This window comes from Cyanistes caeruleus, chromosome 12 (genome assembly GCF_971803275.1).
Source record: "Cyanistes caeruleus chromosome 12, bCyaCae1.hap1.1, whole genome shotgun sequence".
Taxonomy (NCBI): domain Eukaryota; kingdom Metazoa; phylum Chordata; class Aves; order Passeriformes; family Paridae; genus Cyanistes; species Cyanistes caeruleus.
In genome coordinates this window covers 20,761,869-20,770,233 of record NC_141712.1, presented here as the reverse complement: position 1 = coordinate 20,770,233, position 8,365 = coordinate 20,761,869, and the positions used below count along the sequence as shown (strand labels likewise).

Here is an 8,365-nt window from a genome sequence, read left to right as displayed (position 1 = left end):
GAAGTGCCCACTGAGGGCCGGGCGGCCATCTTGGAAGCGGGGGCGCGCGCCGCGCTGCCAGGCCTCAATATGGCGGCGGCGGCGCGCGGGGGCTGCCGGGAAGGGTCGCGCCGTTGCCGCGGTAACGGGGCTCCGGCAGGGCCTGAGGCCCCGGGCGAGGCCCGGCCGCGGAGCCCCCAGCACAGCCCCTCCCGCCGCGGCCCCTCCCGCCGCTCCTCGGGCGGGCTCCGCGCTGCAGGCCAGCCCCAGGCTAGGGCCCGCCGCTTCCCCACCAGCCCGGCCTTCTCCGGGGTCTCCAGCCTGGCCGGGGCCCAGCCCGGCCTTGGCCTGGTCCCAAATTATTTAGGCAGAACAAACGCCTGGGAGGGGCGTCCCTGCAAGGATAGAGAGAGGCTGCTGCCATCACTGAGGGGGCCCGATACTGGAGTCTGGTGGTGTGAGCACACAACCAGCCCGGCTCTGGGATTTTATCCTTCCTAATCCCATGTAATTGTAATGCCTGGGAAAAGAAGGAACAACCTCTGCAGTGTTAGATTCGGCAGAGAGGAAAGAGACCAGCTCCCTCCCTGTCCGGCTGTTGCTGAGGAGGGTTCCCCTTCTGACAGCCTGAGGTAGGAGTGAGCTCTGGTAGAAAACAGCCTTTGTGTCTGCGACGGGAGTGAGGGACTGAACTATGTTCTGAGGGAAAGGGAGTGAACAAATACATAGAAATTTATATTTACTTTGAGAGTGGGGAGGCCCTGGCACAGGTTGCTGAGTGAAGCTGTGGCTGCCCCATCCCTGGCACCTTAATGCCCCCACACTCCTGGAAATCTCTTTGTGTCACTGATGGGATCAAACAGTTCAATTTACAGGCACAAATTGGTTCAAATTAATTTGTAAGGGCTGTTCAGAACTTGGAGGGGATGTGGCAGCCCAGGGAGGCTGTACTGACTCCCAGCTGGAAGATCCAGGCCTGGATGTGAGCAAGCTGTGCTGAACTGGGAGTACTGGTTATTTACAGACATATCACAGGGCTGGAGCTGACACAATTTCTATCCCTCTTTTCACACTGTGCTTCAAAGGCAGCCAGATGACAGAGCACCAGGAAGGCTGGACAGAGCAGCTGTGGCTGCCCCATCCCTGGAATTGTCCAAGGCCAGGTTGGACAGGGCTTGGAGCAACCTGGGGTAGTGGAAGGTGTTCCTGCCTATGGCAGGAGGTGGAACAAGATGGGCTTTAAGGTCCATTTCCACCCAAACATTCCATGACTCCATGAAGGAGCGCTGGGGGACTTTGTCTCACTGGTGCCATTACAAAGCGATGCCAGAAAGGAGAGTCAGGAGGTTCTGCCCTGCATAGGCAGCTCAGGCTGTCCCCTCTGTGCATGCCCGAGGTGACCTTGGGGAAGGTGGCTTCAGACACTGCCCTTGGACTGGCAATATGCTCCTTTGGGAGTAAGCCAATATTCTGAGAGGACAGATATAACCTGATCCAGGCTTGGCCTTGCTGGGATGTGCTCCAGCCATGACATCACTCAGTAATGCCACGTCTGTTTACTACGGGGGAAAGGTGCTGGATTGGAGGCTGAAATCCCTGGTTTATCTCCTGAGCAGGTTAGGAGCAGGAAGCAGCATTGGCAGCCATATCTTGCTCTTTTCAGGCCAAGAGAAGTCAGTTTCCACAGGAAACACAGCTCTGCTCTGTCTGAGAATTCACCTCTCCTGTTTCCATGCTCCCTGTAAGACAGTCCTGCCCTCTGAGGCTCAGGAAGTGCCCCAGACCCCCACACAGCACTTTGCTAGAGGGGTAGATGGATATCTGGAATCAGGTGGCCACTGTGCCATCCACAGACTTCTCATTAATGAATCAAAGGATTAAATGTAGAGCTGAAGCTGCTGAAAGGTAAATTCAGACTTTTTATGGGATAAAAACTGCCCCCAGCAGCTAAGGCAGGACTTTGCTCCAGCAGGACAAAGCACACAGCTCCGAGGGTCCAGAGTTTCCTGCATCCCTCAGTGCTGTGCATCTCTGTCATGCAGCAGATGGGATTTTTTTGATTACTTTGCAGGTGACAAATCAAGGTCAAGGGATAGATGCTCCCCTTCAGCACAGCACGACCAAGAACACAGGAAAACGTTAGGGTCAGCAGCAAAGGATGTGCTTAAAAGACCACATGGTTTTCTCTCAAGCACAGTAAAACTCCTCACCAGGAATGAGCTGCTCAGCCTTTTTCCATGAGTCAGTCCAAACCCATCACACCTATTCATTCTTCAGGATCAGCTTGGCATCACAGTGAGTTCCAGTTCCATGGCAGAGGATAGCGTGGCACCGACACCGCTCCTCCCTGGGGCACAAAGCCTCCCCAGCCCCCGGGCCAGCCTGGGACACAGCACTGGGGCACAAATCTATCTTTGGGTCACCTCTAAAGCCCTAGGAGCGTAAGACAGGCAGGTGACAGATGGCTGGAGGCAGGGGATCATGGGGACTCGGCCACCCCACAGCAGCCACCGCTCCGTCTGCCAGCCAGGGCTTAGAAACCTCCGGAAAAGCTAACACGGGGAAGAGGGAGCAACACTCAGAGAGTGACAGGGTAAGGGGCAGAGCAGGGGGAGGGAAATGGCTGTTTGTGACTCAGAGCAGATTACTCTGCGGGAGTGCACTCCCCAGAGAGCTGCTGGAGTGAGTGGAGCTTGGAGAGGCCTGGGAATCCATCTGCGTGCGGGAGGTGGCTGAAGTCACCTCCCCGCAGACCAGAGGAGGTCACTAAGCTCCGAGTGAGCAACTGTCACTCCACACCCCTGAAATCCATAAGCAGCCTGGAAATCTAAAGCCTGTCATTAGGAATGATAAAAACAGTAATTAGAGCCTGGCTGTCATGAGTTCACACCTGGAACATCAATACGAGGTGTTTACCCAGCAGCAGGAGAGCACTTCCCCCGGAATCCATCCTCTGCGGATGCACCAGGCACAAAGCTCCACGGACCACTCTTCACACAGGTGTAAGTAAATCCTGCAGGGAGCCTTTAACCACCTCAACAGCAGCTCCCAGCTTTGAGGGATCCAAAAATGCTGCTGCTGTGGGGGCATTAGGAGCTACATCAGCTCCTGGGCCGTGGGCTGTGCCTGTCCTGATCCCAGTCCTGGTGTTTCACTGGGACTCAGCTGGGTGCACAGTGGGCTGCATCAAGGAGTTAAACCTTCAAAACAAAGATTTGGAGGCAAACAAGCTGTGCCAAGGAGTTAGATCTTCAAAACAATGCAGGTTTGAATATGAGAGCTGTTCCATGAATTTAGCCTTAATTACATCCTGTAGAGCTATAACCAGCTACCACACTGTAAAGCAGGTGAAAACCCCCACTTTTATTTCTTTATGGTATCACAGGTGGAACAGCTTAAGTTGGAGTGTCCTTAACAACAACAGCAAAGAAATACAAGGATGGCTTGAAAGTAGCTTTATTTAGTAATGCTGAGTCTGTACAGAGCTAGGGAGATTCCTGCTGCAGTACAGCAGCTGTACTCCTCACTGTCTTCCCAAATGGCTGCTTGGTTTGCCAAACCCATTTCTCTTCAAAATGTTAATAGATGACATTAATTAAAACACGAGCCAAGCCTAAAGTAAAGGTTTTTTCTAATCAAAGTACTTCTAAATGATTACTCTCTTGGCCTCTGCGATGTTGGCACCTGACAGGTCACTCAGGGTTTACCCTGTACCAGCCATAAATTATTTCATCTATTAAAAATAGATTCCCATCCCTCCATCCTGCGAGGGGCTGAATCAGCAGGGAGCTGCACCCACAGTAGCACAGCCCAGGAATTTTTGTCTTTAGGGTTGGCATGATGGTTCCTTCCCTCACAGGACAGCTGCTGAAGGATTGAGGTGAGTTTGGTCACCCACAGGTTGCTGACACAGGTGCCATCTCCAGAGTGAGCCAGGAAGCAGTGCCAGAGCAGGGAGTGGAGGGTCAGGAGCTCTGTCCCCAAAGTCAGTGTCCTTTTAGCTCGCTGGGACAGACAGAAATAGGCCTGAAAGCACATTCCCCAAGCGGCCTAATTTCCCTGCCCTCACACAATGTTCTCTTTCCTCCTCAGCACCAGGGTATTTGTTTTATTTTAGGATTTAGGAGCTTACAACCTTTATCGAAGGATAAAGGTGCTCAACAATTGACTGTAATTTTTTTTTTGGTTTTGGCTTAAGTATTGCAATTAAAGAGCAAAAGTCAGGCCAGTGTAACAAAGCAAGGCAGGTTAAACATCCCCACCACACAAGTCTCATCCAGAAAACAGCAGAACAGCCCCCAAACAAATAATCCTCTCATTCCTGCTGTCAGCTTCCCTTCTTTAAGTACTTGAAAGTTCCTCCCTGAACCAGGCTGTTGTGTTCAAGTAGAAAAAGGTCAGGGTGACACAGAAAGGGTTTAACTTCCTCCCCAGCACTGAATCTCTGACCTGGATGACATTCAAGGTTGTCAAGGAAGCAGTTACAAACAACTATATTTAGGAAATGAAAACACCTATTTCCTCTCTCCTCTGCTCAGAGGCCAACACTCACCTGCAGCGTTTGTAGGGAGCTGTGACAAGAAGCTTAATGGAAAGGAAGCAAAAAAAACCCCAACCCCCTTCTTTTCACTGGTTTAGTAGGTCTTATGGAGGAAGAAGATGGGTAGAGATAAAAAGACTAAGCCTAAGTAGAGCACAGGACCAGCTTAACAGGCTCAGAATAAACCTCCCTCCTGCTGTTATTTAACAGCAGAGCTGGACACGTGCTCCTGAGCCACTCCTTCCTGCTGGGCCCAGCACTGGGATTCCTCTTCCTGGGGGGCTGTGGCACCCCCAGCACACGGGACCTGTCCCTCAGGCTGCCAAGTGGGTGACCCTGGGTGGCCCTGCACATGCCAAAAGAGAATTCCCAGTTAGAGCCCTGCTCCTGGCAGAGGGGGGTTAAAAACCAGGAGTTTTCCAGATGAGGTCATAGGCAGAGCTGCTGCCTCCAGGCTTCCCCATCCCCTGCAACCAAAACAACAGTGATGACGAAGCTCTGCCACCCACACCAGGGCCCCAGGGCAGCGAGCTGGGACCTGCTCCTGGACAGGATTCCTCCCTGGAATTTGGCTGCCTTGGTGACACAGAGGGGCTGGGGCAGTAGATGTGTGGTACAAAATACAGACACACAAAACAGTGGAATGGTTTGGGTGGATGAACTTTGAGGTTTTCACCCCTGCCATGGCCAGGACACCTTCCATTATCCCAGGCTGCTCCAAGCCCCATCCAGCCTGGCCTTGGGCACTTCCAGGGATCCAGGGGCAGCCACAGCTTCTCTGGGCACCTGTGCCAGGGCCTCCCACCCTCCCAGGGAACAATTCCTGCCCAATCTCCATCTGTGACCAGTGGATCCCAGGCTGTAATCAATCCCCACCTTGTCAACAAGACCGGAGCAGTGCCACATCCAGTCCAGTCACTCCTTGAACATTTCGGGAGAATGAAGGAATGAGTGACATGATCCAGGAGGAATGACCTGTTTAGAAGATGTTTAAAACGCTTTTTGAGGAGGCACTCTGCACATAAAAACTGAACAAAAGCATTTTCGTGTTCTGTGATCAGCACTTGAAAGGATCAGAGAAAACAGGCCCAAAACCTGGCGTGGTCAGGAGCGAGTGGCCATCCCAGCATGTCCCTGTCCCTGTCCCTGTCCTGTGCTCTCCAGGGGATCCCCCTGGGCCGGTGGAGCACTCACTGCCCCGTCCAGGGCACCTGTGTCCCCCTCACTGTCCTGCCGGGCAGCGACTTCCACCGCCGCCGCTTCGGAGCGCCAGGGCACACCGGCCCCGGGAGCTTAATGAGGGTGATGAAGGCAGAGCTTCCCCAGCACCCCCAACACCGGAGCACCGCCAACCGGGCAGTGCCCGTTCCGGTGATCCCGCAAAGCCGAGGCAGCGCGGCGGACCCGGTACCGAGGCTTAGCTCAGCCCGCACGTCCTTGGGGGGCCTATCGCTGTCCCGATCCTAGTTCCGGTCCCGGAGCTCGGCACGGCACGGCCCGCACGTCCCTGCGGAGCCGGTTCCGGTGTCGGTTTCGTTCCCGGTTCCGGTCTCGTTCCCGGTTCCGGTGCAGCTCGCGGCCCCTCCCGCCCCCTGCTGGCCCCGCCCCGGAAGCGCCGCCCGGCACGCGCAGCCAATGGGCGGCGGGGCCACCGGGACACGTCGCGCGCGGCCGCGCTCCCGTCACCCCCCGCGTGTCGCCGGGGTGGGAGGGGGGGGTTACGGCTCCTCCCCCCCACCCCGGGCCGCCGCGTCCGCCAATGAGCGGCTCCGTCTCATCGGGCCAATGAGCGGCGCCGTCTCAGCGGCGCGCGGGGGATGGAGCGCGCGGCCCGGAGCCGCCACGGCGCGCGCCCCCCGCGCTAGGGCCGGACCCCGGGACCCCCGGACCCCCCAAAACCGCCCCGAAACCCCCCCGCAGCCCCCCCTCTATGCGGCGGGGCCGGCCGAGCCGCAGGCCTCGCTCCGCCGCGGGGCTGCCCTTGGCCCGCTGAGCGCCGAGCGCCGGTAAGCGCCGGGGGGCGACGGGCGGGTGGCGCGGGGGGGGCACCGGGGCGCTGGAGACACGGGGCGGAGAGCAGAGGGGTCCCGGAGAGGGGCTGCGCGGCTCGGGGGGACACCGGGTGAGGCACCCGGAGCTGGGGGGGCCGAGGTCGAAGGGGGGGCACTGGAATGGGGTGGGGGGGTCGAGGGGGCCACCGGTAGCGGCAGGAGGGGGGACCCGGTGCGGGGTGGGAGCGGTGCGGGGTCGGCTGGAGGGGAGAAAGCGCCGCAGCGAGGGTGGGAAGAGGATGTTGGGTTTTTGGGGGGGGCGGCAGAGGAGGTTTGGGGCTGTTTGGGAGCTGCCGGGGGGCACCCGGAGGGGGCAGGCGGTGGGAAGGGGCTGCCGAGAGAGGGAGGATGGCTTGGGGGTGGTGGTTCGGAGGGCCGCAGGGAGAGAGCCCGGGGCTGCTCGGTGTTTTGGGGTGCGCAGGCTCCTGGGGAGCCGTGGGAGGAACTCGGAGCTCCGTGTCGAGCCCGCAGCCCGGGTCCCCCCCTTCCGCTCTCCAGAGCCCGATTTTTGGGGTGGGGATGTTTTTTTCGCAGGGGTGCGGGGAAGTGGGGGGGAATTGCGTTTTGGGGTGAGCTCTGCGCTGGGAGGAACAATACCAAAAGTTGTCTGAAATGGTAATTTCCGTTTCCCATTTCATCATCCCCGGGTAGGCGTTAGCCCAGCGTGTGTGTGCGCAGGGCCGGGGCCGCACCGAGCCCAGCCGGCCCCAGCCCAGCGGCTTTCATTTATTTCCCAGTTTAATCTTTAAATCGCTCCGTGTTTCTGTCCTCCGAGGAGCCTTTGTGTGCCGGGGAGGGGCTGCTCGACACCTTTGCCCCTTAGCAGAAAGGAAGGGGAGGAGGGGGGGGAAAGAAAAAGCCTCCCAAGCCCAAACAGCTGCAGCCCAGGACGAGGCTCCCCCAGGCCGGGGATGGATTCATGTTTAGAAAGGCAAATGACCTCGGAGGGAGCCGGGATGAGCCGAGCCCTCGGTGCCCTCTGCCCTTTCCCAGAGGGAGCAGCTGTCCGGGGTGTGCGGCTCGGAACGGGCTCTTCATTGAGGCACAGGGGCCGTGTGTTTACGGCTTGGCTTCTGCTCCGGGCTTGGGGATCTGTTTTGATATCCAGTTGCAGGAAAGGGTTCCTCCCCCCTCCTGGTTTTGTACACAAAGTGCTCTCTCACCACTGGGGACACGGCTCTATAGGCAGAGAGTGAATTCCAGGCAGCTCTTGAAGCAAAATTCCCTGCTGAGATGGCTTCTGAAATGGGGTATACACACCATTTTTACCCTCTCTGGAGGCAAAGATCTTTAGGTGGAAACATCTGTACTGCCTTGCAGTGGTTGTGTGCTTTCCTGAAATATATATAAATTTAAGGAACTTGGAGTTTCTCCTTTCTTTGTTTTGTTCATAAAATGGAACATTTTTATATAATGACTCCAATTATTTCCTTTTTCTGTGGGGGAAAACCACTCCACGGAGTCATGGAGAGGGAAAAGGAGATTAACTCTCACATGTTTCCCAACGGCATCCATGCATTCTTTGTGCGTGCCCTACCAGGAGCTCAGTATTTAACTTGATTAGCTTAAAAACGGGAAAAGTTGGCGTTTCCACAGGCTGGATTTCCTGGCAGGCTGCAGGTTGGAGCAGTGGGAGATGGGTTCGGAAGGGGATGTTCCGGGGAGGCTCTGGGCACGGCCTTGGCTCCGTGACCTGTTTTCTCTGGGTGTGAAGCAAGGCCGGGCCTGGCTCCGAGGGCTCCGGGGCTCCGTGTCAGCCGCTCCAGGCCTCGGTTCCTGCCTCGGGGGTGTTTGT

The 8,365-nt window shown here is 56.9% G+C and overlaps 1 protein-coding gene and 1 long non-coding RNA gene across 2 annotated transcripts in view; both read left to right on the top strand.

Annotated features, from left to right (window-relative positions):
* Nucleotides 1-126: 126 nt before the first annotated feature.
* Nucleotides 127-3,619, top strand: LOC111934396 (uncharacterized). The gene is made up of 4 exons (XR_015275507.1): nt 127-611; nt 2,051-2,274; nt 2,903-2,981; nt 3,365-3,619. It is a non-coding gene; the product is annotated as an uncharacterized LOC111934396 (long non-coding RNA).
* Nucleotides 3,620-6,306: 2,687 nt separating this feature from the next.
* Nucleotides 6,307-8,365, top strand: part of ANKRD11 (ankyrin repeat domain 11) — a 127,835-nt gene continuing 125,776 nt past the window's right edge. Inside the window, exon 1 of the mRNA XM_086847947.1 lies at nt 6,307-6,525. The gene's annotated coding sequence lies outside the window, so the exon portion shown is untranslated. The remainder of the gene's footprint in view (nt 6,526-8,365) is intronic.